Genomic DNA, 15,023 nt, shown 5'->3' on the forward strand with positions numbered 1-15,023 from the left:
TTAGTGTTGTGGTGGTTGATGATGCCAGTTTCTGGGATGGTGGCAATGGTACTTCGGCCTGTGTCGATGGTCCGTTGCATTGCTTCCTTTTTTGCTCTTAGATGGGTTGTGATATTGTCATAAGGATTGCAATAGTATGATACAGTTGTTAGCAAGACTTTTACTTTTTCAAGCCTTGATGATTTTGAACATTTCTTTTTGTGGGTTTGTTGCCGATTGGATTTTTATGGTGTTACATTGCTTCCTTCACTTTCAAGATTGCTGATTTCTATATTCATATTTGTCATTAGTAGCGGGTTTTGTCCAATGGGTTGTAGTGCTTTCTCCATCTTTTTTCCAGTTTACGGTTTGTTCTTTTGAGTTCCATCAGTTCTTCTGTGAACCATCTCACTGTGATTTTCTTTGTGGTGGCCTTGAAGAGTTGTAGGGGTGTTTAATTGATCTAGCGCATCTGTTATCCTGATGTGAAGCTTCTCTTCCACTGAGTCCAGTGTCATTCTATTTAGCTGGTTTGAGTCAGGCTTCATAGATTCCAATTTATTTGTAAGGGGGTCCAGATCAAGTCTTTTCCAGTTTCTTTTGTTTGCCGGCAGCATTTGTATATTTGTGAGCATCATGTGGCTCAGGATTTTGACTGTGAAAAGAATCATATCATGGTTGCGCCATATAATTGATAAAAGTGAGGCGGCGGTCGAGAGTCCTTCTCTGCATAATATTGCATCTAAAGTGTGTCCAGCTCTATGGATGGGACCGTTTACTTTTTGTTTGAAGTAAAGGGTTTCCAATAGAGTGCTGAGGAAGTTTGTTGTGGTTTCATTTTCTCTTTTGAACCAAATATTAAACAAGTACGTTGTCATGGTTTGTAAAGAAGTTGGCTATGGCATCAGTGAGATTTGTGGCTAAGTTGCAGTTGTAAGTGAGCGATCTGTAGATCAGAAGGAACAGTAGATTCTATTGGACGTTGAGCTTGAGATTGACTAGGAGTGATTTGCAGTCTTCTATGTCAGTGGAGGGGAGGGTTGTTGAGTATTTTTGATTTTTGTGCATTAGGGTGATTGCTCATCCTCTTCCGTTTCTTTGTTACAGTGTATTAGTTTGTAGTTGTTGGGTATGGCTTTGTGAGTGATTACTGTGAGGTTGTCGGATAAGCATCTTTCTATTAGAAAGAAAGAGGAAAGATGGCTGGGAGATGCATCGGCAGTTGCCTTACAATAAAAAAAGGAAAGCAAGGGACAAGGCTGCACAGGTGGGTGGAGCAGTGTTCACGTCACCTACACCACTTGCACCAGCTGAAGACCTGCACATAGGCACTTGGCTTCCACAACAGAAACCTCTCCTTCAAGATGCATATGACAGGGAACCTAGAAAAACATCACTAGCAACATACACCCATTATGAAACACAATTCCATCATCAGACCTGACATACAAATGTTGGTCCGCTCTCACCTGGATGGGTCTATGCCCTTCTAGAAGAACTTCTACACACCTCCTTGATACACTTGAGCACTGTCCTACATGTTGCATTATTCATAACATGACTGATAGTCTAACATAGCTAAGCAACCATGATTGAACAGCATTGACTCCCCCCCAAAGACATTTCACCTTCAGAATAGTATGCATCATCTACAATGCTGGCTACCTGCGGATAACCTATGCATCTCCTCAGCACTACAATCCACGAGAAATAAGGACAGGTGCAAACATCTACTCCACTGGTCCATGAAGCAAGGAACCAGAGCACAGACCTTCACTGCCACACCTATAGACCATGGAACACCCTCTTTTTCAACATTTGACTCACCACCACACTTCTACCCTGAGTAATGAACCCAATACCATCATGTACAAGTAATGGCTTCACCACAACACCCACCTCCACACACCGTGCACTTCCTACCTAACTTACATTGGCCTACTTTGGTCTCTTGCCAGCAGCTCACATTCATGTGCATATCCTGATATGAGAGAGTAGTGCTTCAGAGCCTCCTGAAGCAAGCTCTCCCATTATTATAAACACAAATGAAATGAATAGGAAGAAAGTTCAAAACTCTTCACTTCCTCAATCACCCTCTCCCTCACACACCAACCACGTAAAAAAATAATGTGCTATCATGTCTGGCAAACACTTGAAGATATACTTCAAGTTATGTGTTGGCCAGGAACCTACTAACACCACTCAGTGCCAATTTACATACAGTGACGATGATTCCCTAATTCTTACCTACACCGTGCCATTAACCATAGACACATGGCCTTCAGAAACATGTCAGTTACCTGACTGACCCATAGAGTATTGCATTTAACCTTGCAACCATGTGAAACTCATACCACACATCCTGGAAAATTACCCACTCAGACACACATTCAAAAGCAAACAACCACATTCACCACATGTTTCAATAACAATATAATAGAATGGATTGCCATAGAAAATGAAGTGATGCAATGTAAAGAATACAAGATAAGAACACATCTGAACGTATAGATGCAAAATGAAACCTGTAGTGTAAATGACCCCACACTACAATATACACATTTTAATTGAGCTTCAAGTTGGCTAATGCCCAGGCCAAGGCCAACTCTACCTGAACACTGGCCTCCCAGAGTCGAGCTTCCCTCTCCTTGTGGCGGGTCTGTGGGTCCTGGCTCATTCTTGACTCAATATTTTGGGCAATCATGAGAAACGCTTGCATGATGGAAGCCCAATTACAGTCCATATTGTCCTTAAGCTCAGCTCTGGCCCTGACAATTTAAGCCACAAGTGCTTCAGCCTGGGCAGCATGCCTCTCCTCCTATTTTAACTTTATATGTGCACACATAGCTGCCACCTATGTGTGCACCCTTTGCCTGGCCTCTTGCCTGCAAGGATGATGGTGCAGATCTGTTGCACACTTCTATCAGCATTTATCTGAAAGTCACTTCTTCTCTGATGCAACATCTCGTACTCCCTGACAAAGTGTTGCAGCCACTGGTTCTACCTCCGCAAAGGTGATAGGCTACAGAGGGAGGAACTCAACCTGGCACTGTACTGGAATGACTATTCGGAGACCACAGTCTGTCCTCCACCATCTACTATGGCAGGGCCAGAGATCTGCACCTCCCCCTTCAGGCCATCCATGCATGCCACCTCTGCCTTTGTACACATATCAACCTCCACAAAGTACGTCCAAACAGGCCAATTGAAAGACAGCAACAGAGGACCCAGAGCACATTTCTGTCATGAAGGCCCCAATTGCGGTAGTCTGGGACATCAATGTGGAGGTGGATGATGGGGGCAGCTGAGTGGCATGTATAAAGAGACCCCCTCGCTCAGTGCTGCCGCAAGGTTGGTGAAAAGCATGACCACCTCTCTGTGATGCTATGCTGCCTGCTGCTGAGTGGCAAGCACAGCAAAACAAAGAGCATTGGTCCTATGCGAGCCACCCACCAGCACTCGCTCCAGATGAGCCTGAGACAGGAGAATGTGCTGACACCTCCATCATGTCCTGCACGCCCTCCTGTCTCATGCCAATGTCCGCAGCATTCACATCCCCCTCAGATCGTCCACCAGACACAGAGTGCAGACCCTCTGTGTATTCCTCCTTCCCTCTGACTCTGAATCCTTACACCACAATTGATGTCTCCACGCTATGTGTCTGCTCTGTCTCCTGGAAACCACTTCCATGTTCCTCTGTTGCTGAAGTGTCCACACCAATCAATGATCTCACCAATGTCCTTTCACTCAGAAACTGTGTCATAGGAGGAGTCCACAACTCCTGTCAAATTGCCCTCTTTGGAGCTTGTTGTCATGGAGAGTGACCGGGCTCTATGGCACCATCAGGGAACTACTCCCAGGAACGTACCTCCTGCTCGGAGCGGCCACTCTCCTGCTGCTAGAGACACTGAAAAGAAGGAAAAGAGAAAAAACATCCCCGTAAGGAGGTTTATGCACATGCCTACAGAAAACTGTGCCATTTGACCATGCAGACATTAGATAAAACAACATATTTACATTCATCAGGACAAGGATGAATTGCTCCAATGCATATCAGCAGAGACAATGTAATGGAACGTACACATGGTCACTTGACAACCAATTCACAGACTCATGTCTGTCCATCTTGCTATCAGCATCCCTGACAGTCTGGGAGAAGGTGTGCAGTAAACTTGAATTTGACAAGAGTCACCGCCGGATGCTGGACTTGTGGACCCTCCATCACGCATAAACTAAAAGTCTCCATGTTCCCTAACACCCTGCACATGTGTTATGCTACTTCTGTTTATGGCACAAGCATGGACAAAGAAAGGAAGGATTAAATGTATTCCTGAAATAAGCATCTGAAACAACTAATGGTCATTGATGCAAGGTTTTTACTTGTGGGTCAATCTGCACTTGTGTCACATTCACCTCCAAAAGCCACATGGCCACCACCCCTCACACGCAGGCATCGTGCAGCACCATGTACTCTAAGTGGATTTCTGCATTTTGAAGACGGAAAACAAAAAAGCGTGATTTATTTCGATCAATTTTCTGCTGCACTTAAAGTGCGATATTATGATATATCTGAGAGTTGTTCACCCTTCAAATTCCTCATGGAAACTGTGCCCCTCCCACCCACACTCTCTTATGATTGTGGGGTATTTTCGAGCCCGTGAGCCCCCCATGCTTCACTGCAGACTCCCTTGTCCACCCAGAACATTCCCTGTATTCCCCACCACAGATGCACAAACATGCAAACACACACACATTTACCCAATCCTCTGCCTCTCCATTCCCCACCACAAACATTCCCCACCATCCCTCACATAGACACACAAATAAATGTACGTAAATACATACAGAGACAAACACACAGACACACAAACAATTAGTTTACTTTGGGCAACTAAGACTTCCTTCTTCTGCTCGGCCGTGCCTGACAGCCCCTCTGTGCACTAGTGTCCAGCAAGGGCATGACCATTTTATTTAGAACTACTGCTCAGAGCAGTCTTTCTACATCAATATTGTTTTGGTTTCGGGAAGAACACGGTGTTTTTTACTCCACACCCTCTGGGCAGGTGATGAGATGACATGTCCTTCCACACTTCATTTGTGAAAGCATCTCATCCCCTCATGTGAAAATGACTAATGAATATGACATGTGTTGAAAAGCATGACATCTACACATGCCCTTGACCACTGACAGAGTTCGCATCCATGACTTGACCAGATGTATGAAAATCTAGTGAGACTTCACTATGCCTTTATGTCCCCTACCTTTGTTGAAGGTTCAATCTGATTTTAACGAATACAAAAATAAAGAATACATGTTTACCAAAACAACAACAATGAACACAGTATCTGATTTGTGTGTGTGGGGGGGTTTCCCCCCTTTCCCCATATTTAAAATGCCACCCCAACCCCCTTCCCAGCAGATTTAACCCCCTCATATATATATATATATATATATATTAAATCAGTATGTTTTCGTTGTTTTTGTTTCGTTTAAAATGCATTCTTTATTTGTTATCCGTTAAAATCACTGGATATCGTGTTGAATTGTGCCAACTAACTACCATGCCACAACATTGTTGTTAGTGGTAGACATGCTCTCTCTCCCCTACCTCCTTTATGCCATCTCATCCATGCTAGAGTGGCAATGCAGTTGGATGAAAAGAAGAGGGGAAACACAATACATTAAATAGAAATGGGGACCAGATGGGTCAATGTCAGTGGCATATCACAAGATAAAAACCCTATGGTGCAAACTCTAATATTCAAAGGAAACTCGAATAAGCAGATTCAAAGGTGTTTTAGCTATTGAAGACACATTTAAACAATTACTTTCCAAGTACCTATCTCAGGATGTGTTCGATTTGATAACAGTGGAATATTGCCATTCTACATGTGTTAATACGTCCTGAACAGTAGGGAAGGTAGAGAAATATAGTAGGTATTTTTACATAGACCCCACACGCCTTCCTAGCACCTAAATGTGAACTCGTCACCACTCCCACAGTGAAGACATGCACATTGAAACATATTAGAAAAATACAGAACAATTTGCAACAATGTTTATAGTATTAACTCTAATGATGGATTAGGGTTAATATCACAAACGAGATATGTTGTTATTGAACAGTGCCTCAGTTATATGTATCTGGTGTTGCATGTGTACATCATCTCAATAAGGTTCCAGTAGTGGCATGTATGGCCAATTGGGCTTTTTCCACCACCTTAGGTTTTGGCTGTACATGTCAATCGTTCGTGGCTAAGCCTTCCTCAGGGTGATGAAAACTCTGAGGGCGTTATGATGATAATGTGCAGATCTGTAATAACAAAGAAACGAACATTGTCTGAATATAAACTCGCATATTACATTGATAGAAGATGTTTAAACAATGTAAATCACCTTCCAACTTGTGTGGCTATTCTACCTGGGTTAATGCTCGTTCTGATCCCGCTTAGTCCGTATGGAGGTTCTGCTCAGGGTTGTACTGGGACAAGAAATTGGCCCAGACACCCAAAACAAAGTAGCCCACCACTCACCTCAAAAAAAGTGGCCCTCAAGCCATCATCCGTGAATTGCATCAATTCAGAAGGGAAATACAAAGCTAGAATATGGGCTGTTGTTCGAGAAAATAAACTGTGATCGCTACACGGTGTACATACATTGTTGTAAAGAACAGAGCATTGATCACTTCATGATGTACATACATTGTTGTAAAGGACAGAGCGCTGTATATTTGAAATGCTATAAAACAAATGCCAGAGACGGGTGCTTAGAACAATGAAACGTTCAGGACACCCAAATAAGCATATTGGCATATGTTTTGAAAGTCCAGAGTGGGCAGCCACGCACTGGCAGAAAGGATGTCAATGCTTTTGAGAGAGTAGAGGTTGCTAGGAACCTCTCAGTCATCCATGGTACCCACAGATCGCCTTTTACAAATGGTATCCCACACACTATGAAAAATGCACACTAGAAATGGCATGGATGCTGTGTAGCCAAGATTGAGAAACGTTCAATAGCAAGTTGCAACTAGCTTGTTTTTTGTAGCCCTTCTTGTCAGTCAGCTGTTTTTTGTCAGATTTACCAACTGCAGCAGGAGGAATGGCTGGAAAGTCCTGCTGGCTGCTGCTAATCTGCACAGAGATGGCCGAAGTATTTACACTTCTTAAACCTTTCTTTCTGAAAGAATTGAAACAGCTGAGATGTCCTCTCCCAGTTTTCTTTATAGAGGAAACAGCAGTGTTTTGTAATTTTATAGTGTCCCGTGCAATCTCGGTCACAGGCCCAGAGGCATAGACAGGGTAGGACCTCGGCGGGCAAGGCCTACCCAAACTCTGTAAATGCCCACATAGCAGTGCTGATTGTAATGTCACTGTGGTGGGCCCAACGACATTAGCTTCAGGCCCCACTAGTTAAACAATCCTGGCTATGCCTCTGCATTGTCCCCCATTATGCTCTCCAGGCCTTTGTTTAAATATATTCCAAGATATTTATAGTTTCACTCACCCATTTCACCAGAGCCTCCCTAACGCATCCCCTGTAAGTGCTGTCGTTTAAAGGCATTGCCTCACAATTCTCCTAGTTGCCATTTTATATCTGGAGAAGGATGAGAAGGCTCCCACCGTGTTCATCAGTTCCTCCACCAACCTTTCCAGGTCTGATAGCATTGACATAATGTCGTCCTCTTATCAAAGCACCTTCTGCTCTCCCACTGATGTATCTATCCCCTTAATATTCGGGTTCATCATGATGGCTGCCAATAATGGCTCCAGTGCCAATATGAATAACAGCGGGGAGAGCGGGCATCCCTGCCTCATCCCCCTATTAATCTCAAAGTCCTTGGACTCCGAACCATTGCCCCTGACTCCGGTGCTTGGGTTTTTGTACAATCGTCAGACAATAGATACAAACCCATGACCTAGCCTGAAATGCTCCATTACTCTAAACAAATACCCACACTGCACCCGGTCAAACGCTTTCCCAGCATCTAGTGAAAGTGCTATACCAGGTTCCTTCCCTGTTCCTTCTTGCCATAGTACATGCAACAACAGCCTAATATCTCTCGTCGACCTACCTGCAAACATAACCTTCTTGCATTTCATGAACTAACTTCAGTATGATATTCTTCTGACATTCTACATGTGTGAAGCCAGCACCTTGGCCAATATCTTGATATCCGCTTTGATAAGTAATATTGGCCAATAATTGATGCAAAAGAGAGGGTCCCTGACTGGTTTTGGGAGTAGCTTTATTAGTGCCTCATTGAACTCCTCTCTCAACCATCCGCACTCCAATGCCTCATAATAAATCTGTGCCAGCTTGGTAGCCAACTTGACGCCCCCACCTTGTAAAACTTTACTGGTAAGCCACCTCCGCCTTCCTCCGGGATCTCCCACTATTCATATTCATGATAATTTCCCATACTTCCTCTACCCTGATTGTGCCCCCCAACCTCTCCTGATCCTCTGGCACCAAAAGTGGCATGGACAATGCATCTATAAACTGTCGCTCAGTTGTCAGATCCTCGGCTGGCTCTGCGATCCCAATTGGGATATACGTACTAAACTGAAAAATAAGTCCAGGTTGAATACTCAATTTTCTGTGGGGGGGTTGCTTTAGGCATTTCATGACCTTTGCGTTAATGATCTTCGCAAACTACGGAAGAAACCTTTTAACAACAAACAAAATTTGACTATCTCACAACGTTCGGCCCTGAGTGAACTACAGAATTTGTCCAGTATTGTGATAAAACCGGCTGACAAAGGCTCCGATATTGTTATTCAGGACAGGGAATGTTATGTGGCTGAAGCAAATCGTCAACTACGGGATTGGTGTTCTTATTCCAGGCTGTCAAAAAATCCATTTGTTGAAATACAGTTGGAGCTCACCTCTTTATGTACTAAGTGGGCCAAGAAAGACCTCATTGAGGATGAGTTGGCCACATTTCTTGTTCCTATTAGCTATACCATCCCCACTATATACTTTCTGCCTAAGACACATGTCTCTGATTCACCCGCCAGGCAGGCCCATTGTCACCTTATGTGGTTCCCTCTTAGAAAATATGGCCCATTTCGTTGATGAGACTCTGTATCCGTTGGTGTCAGTCTTACCTTCATATATACGTGATACTAAGGACTTTTTAAGTCACATTACTGATATACCTTGGGAGGAGGGGCTGATGTTAACAACTCTTGATGTTGTTTATCTTTATACTTCCATTGATCACACGACTGTTGTAGCCCTGCTCTCCCAAGACTGCAGGAGCAGTCGCCCTTCATAGCAGCCCCCCTGCATGACCGACGGTTTGTGGCGCAACCCACAGCACAATCATTGCGTGCATATCACCGTCTATACTGCCCTTGGATGCCTGATCTGCGAGCTGACCATTTCAATCAGCTGTTTTCACCGAAGCGCGCATCACCTGCCTGACCACAAAATGGCCGGCGTGATGCGGGACGAAACCGAGGCTTCCCTCAGTTACTAGGCAACTGTGTGCCTTATCCAGTAACACCCGCCTCCGGTAGGTGGAAGCCGGTCCTCGCGGAAGAAGGCCTGTGGAACAAGGCGTTCTTCCTGTTTGCCGTCTGTTCGCCGTTGTGCGCCTCTGCGCCGCCACATTAAGCTATGTTCCCGCACATGTGTAGCAGATGGATGTCACTCAGTTCGTATAATCACTCTGTCTTAAGTGCCATAGTGTCCCACTGTGATTTTGATTTTAGGCGATATAGCTATAGATTGCTATAGATGCACAAGATTTCACTCAACTTTCTACACCCTTTCCTTTTTGCTGCCTCGGTGTGCATCTGCCCGTTTATTCCTGTGGCAAATACTTGTCCATCTATAGAGCTTAATACTTGTTTGGTTCATGAATGCTAAATGACCTCATTTGTCGGTGTTGTGCCTGACCATAGCAGACCACATTTAGACTGTGTTGTGCCTTATGGTCACTAGCAGACCACATTTAGACTGTGTTGTGCCTTATGGTCACTAACAGACCACATTTAGACTGTGTTGTGCCTTATGGTCACTAACAGACCACATTTAGACTGTGTTGTGCCTTATGGTCAGTAGCAGACCACATTTAGACTGTGTCGTGCCTTATGGTCACTAACAGACCACATTTAGACTGTGTCGTGCCTTATGGTCACTAGCAGACCACATTTAGACTGTGTTGTGCCTTATGGTCACTAGCAGACCACATTCAGACAGTGTTGTGCCTTATGGTCACTAGCCAGACCGCATCTACTCTGTGGTGTTCCTTTTGGTAACTGCTCTGGTCTCTGCAGCTGCCCAACCATTATATTACAATTGTACTCAGAACTTGCCTTGCTCACACACTGCTCATGGCTGCACACCTCTCTCAAACCATACTGTGATGCAATGCAGATACACTGCTTACACGGCCATATGTTTATTTGAATGCCTCTGACTGCTGCTCGTAGCACCTAGGTGCACCACCCACCGCGGCATACATGTTCTGAACTATCGATGATAGTGGAATCTAGGCAGGCTGCCACTGCAATTGCTTACTGCCAAACATTGCATTTCTGCGCCTTTTTCTGATAGTGGAATCTAGGCAGATTGCCACTGCTATTTTGCTATGTACTCACTGCCCATCCTCACCTGCTTAACTAGCATGCTACTCACATTTATGACCACACCGCACCCTTCTACATTAAAGCACATCCCCCACTATCAAATCAGCTTGCGTCATCGAACTCACACGATGGACCTCCTGCCCAAGCCCTCACACACTCCAAATAACACAGCACTAATGATACCTAACCTCAGCCTCAGACTAGACAGACTCAGAGTCCGCACCATCCCTATCCACCACCATGTCACCCCTACACACTTACCACACAGAAATTACAGACTCAGCTCATGCACCTCTAAAGTGCACACACCCCACTTCCGTGATAATTCTTCCATATGCCACAAACTCAAACACACACTTACGACACAGAGCGGTAACTCCTACTCTCAATGTAACACTGTACCTAAAGCAGACACTCATACCATACTCACAAAAACTCCTTGCCCTTGCCCAACGCTATACAAATGCGCCTTAATCAATGTACGATCACTCAATGCCCACGCATTAGAAGTGAATGACCTAATAACTACTCAAAATCTAGACTTACTCGCGATCACAGAGACATGGCTCAACGAAGCTTCTGGCCCAGCCATTTCACTAGCCCTACCACAAGGATATGCCATCCTCAGACAAGATAGAATAGCTAGAACAGGAGGGGGTAGCCATTATTCACAAAGAAACACTCTCTATCAGAACCGTACCCCACTAAGAGGAAGATAATATTGACATTCTATCAGTCAAATTAGCACTCTCTCCAAATAGCACAATAAATATTCATACCAGTTACCATCCACCTGGCCCAACCGCTAATTTCATAGGTCAAGTCAATCACCTCCTAGGAAACAACCTTAAAAAATCCACAAAAACACTACTTATAGGTGACCTTAACTTAGGATTCAACGACCCTAAGGACAAAACCGCTATCTCTCTAGCCAAAGACCTCCAAGACCTAGGCTTCTCGCAAAAGAGCACTTCTTCCACTCATGCTAAAGGACGCATCCTAGACTGGATTGTAGACCACAACTGTAACACAGCCATCACCTCCAATACTAGCCTCCCATGGACAGACCACAACCTTCTCCTATTTGACATCCCTGTCTTACAAAGCACTAAATTGCCTACTAAAGCACCGGCGACCTTAGCCAGAAGCGCCAAAAAACTCACTGCAGACAACATCAGTGCACTCCTCAACCTACCTTGCCTAGCGCCCCCGTTCTCCGCTGACCCCAACATCCTCGCAGAAATATCCAAAGACACCATCACAATGGCTGTCAACACTGTTGCCCCACTGGAAAACAAAAAAGAAAGAAAATCCTTCCATTCCAATTCCTGGTTCACAGAGGAACTCCAGACATTGCGCAAAGACAAACGCTCAGCCCTAAACAATTGGCAGCATAACCCATGCGATACCACAAAAGCTAACTTCAAATCCATAGCAAAAAAATACAAAGATGCAATCTTCCTTGCCAAATCTGAAGACTACAACCACTGCATCTCTAATGCCAACTCCCACTCTAAAGAACTTTTTAATATATTCAAAGAGCTAACCATACCACCTACATGCCCTGAAGAGATCATCAAAGACGAGGCATGGTGTACAGGCATTCAGCCAGCCATGCTTACAAAAATAAACCTCCTCCAAAACAAAATATCCCACCACTTCAACACCTTACCAAAGCAAAGTGCAAATGCACAGATAAAACCTAATGTAAAAGTAAGAAACGTGCCCAAATTTGCATTTACCGAAATCTCCGAAACCGAGGTCACTGACATTCTCAGACACCTCAAACCCTCACAATGTAAGGGTGATGTATGCCCCCCTAAAGTCATCAAAGATTGCGCAGAAGCACTCGCCCCTCTTCTCACAGCCTTCATCAATGCATCCTTCAGAACGGGCATAGTCCCAGACAGCCTTAAAGAGGCATGGGTACGCCCTCTCCTAAAAAAACGACGCTAGACCCTGCTAACCCGAACAATTACCGACCCATAACCACAGTCCCATTCCTCCTGAAACTACTCGACAAGGCCGCCCACAAACAGATTCAACTATACCTTGAATCGAACGCAATCCTAGGTAAAAGACAATCCGGGTTCCGCAAGGGACACGGAACTGAAACTGCCCTTCTAGACTTAAAAAACAAAATTACCAACATCCTAGACAAAGGCAAGCCTGCCCTACTCCTTCTCCTTGACCTCTCAGCTGCATTTGATCTGGTAGACCACACTACCCTTACCAGTCACCTGACACACGCAGCACACTTCTCAAAGGACGCAGCATCCTGGTTAACATCATTCTTAAAAGGAAGAGCGATGAAAGTGTTCTCTAACATAGCTCATGCAGCACCCTCCATCATCCACTGTGGTGTACCAAAAGGTTCCTTTACTGCCCCCACGCTCTACAATCTTTTTACGAAACCACTATTTGATAAACTAGATTCGCTGGGGATCATCTACACGAACTACGCCGACGACACGCAGGTTCTCCTCCCTCTGACAGGGAATAATCACCAACACGCCTCTACCCTACAGCAAATCTACTCTACCATAGAAGCCTGGATGGCTACTAACAGCCTCTGCTTGAACGGGGACAAGACCGAAATCCTCATTCTAGGACAGAAATCTACCCTCTCCAACCTTAACCCACTGTACACCAATTTCAACATAGACAATTGTACCATCCCAGTCCTATCCTCAGTCAAAACACTGGGGGTTCACATAGACGCAACACTATCCATGGACAAACAAGTCAGCGCCATAGTCTCGGCCGCAGCACTGAGTACTAAACTCATCAACGCTATAAAACCTTTCCTAACCAAAGATGGCTGCCTCTCCATCGCTCGAGCAACTATAGGAGCCAAACTAGACTATTGTAATGCGCTGCTAGCCGGCACCTCCCAAAAAAACCTATCTAGGCTCCAAACAACTCAAAACAATGCTCTCAGAGCAGCCCTCAGCATACCAAAAAGAGAACACATCACACAAGCCAGAAAGGCAGCTCACTGGCTCCCTGTCAAAGACCGTATCTCCTTCAAAATTCTCACAACCACCCATAAATGCATCAACCTCACAGCTCCCTCTTACTTATCTGACACGATAGGTAGATATCAATCCACAAGACCAAGAAGAGCAAAATACACGAACCAACTAGCTATACCTCGCATCAACAGAACCATAGCAGGAGGCATAGGCTTCCCCTTCCTCGCACCTAAACTTTGGAATTCCCTACCTACTGACCTCAGAGCTGATGCATCTCTCTTCTCTTCTGAAAAAAGCTCAAAACTGCCCTTTTCAACTAACCCGTTCTCACGTGGTTTTGCTGCTCATGCATATCTGTAAAAAAGCATATCTCGTCCAATGTAACCACACGGACATGAACTGTATGTAACCAAGTATAAGCAACACTGTAACCAGCACCACGATGCCTTTGGTCTGATGTGCGCTTAACAAATGTGAATAAATAAATAAATAAATAAAGACTGGGTTGACAGCTTGCAAGTATTTTTCGGACACTCAATCTCTGAATTTTCTGGGGCACAGTTGTATGATTTTGGATATGCTTTTGTTTTGTTTAAACCACAATGTTTTTCTTTTCAAGGGCACCTTTTATCACCAGGTTAGAGGTACTGCTATGGCCAGTACCTTTGCTCCATCATACGCTAATTTGACCATGGAGTGGTGGGAGGCTACTTTTTTGTCTGATTTACTTTCATCTAGTTTTCCTACACAAATGATTAGTTGGTGGTGTTATATTGATGATGTTTTTATAATTTGGAAAGGAAATAAAAATGAATGGGGATCCTTTGTGGACAGTATCAACAACAATGCTGCGAATCTGAGATTTATCGAATGTCACAGCTCCACTAAGATCATATATTTGGACGTCAATGTAAGCCTCGACAATTTAGGCATTCATACTTCCTTGTATAAAAAACCCACCAACACGGGCCTCCCTTTGCATGCCACAAGTTGCCATCCGCCCTTGTGTAATAACAGTATTCCTTATGGCGAATTTATTCGCTTTCAGCGCAACTGCACAGACATTCTTGAATTTGACCGGTGTTGCGGTTTGGCTGCCGTTGGTTTTTTACAACAGGGCTACCGCAAAAAGATTATTTCAAGGGAAAGTTTATTGCACGGTCCAACTAGTAAGAAAAACAAGGACCATGATGATCTTCGCCTTATTGTCACATTCAATAATGCGTCATATGCTGTTCGGAAGATTATCATGAGACACTGGCGCATCCATATGCTTGACAAAGATCTCGGCCCAGTACTACAGTGATGTCATCAATGACATTTGTGATGTCATCTTTAATGTCCTGGGTGTTAGGCTTAGCAGTGCACGGTGGTGGCGCGAGTTATGGTTGCTTATCTTACCATAACTGGTGAATTTCAAGGGTTTTTCATTTTTACTTGGAACCCTAACGTCCCTTTAACAACGTTTTTTCA

The sequence above is a fragment of the Ambystoma mexicanum genome, chromosome 11 (genome assembly GCF_040938575.1).
Source record: "Ambystoma mexicanum isolate Mex_15411 chromosome 11, UKY_AmexF1_1, whole genome shotgun sequence".
Lineage (NCBI taxonomy): Eukaryota > Metazoa > Chordata > Amphibia > Caudata > Ambystomatidae > Ambystoma > Ambystoma mexicanum.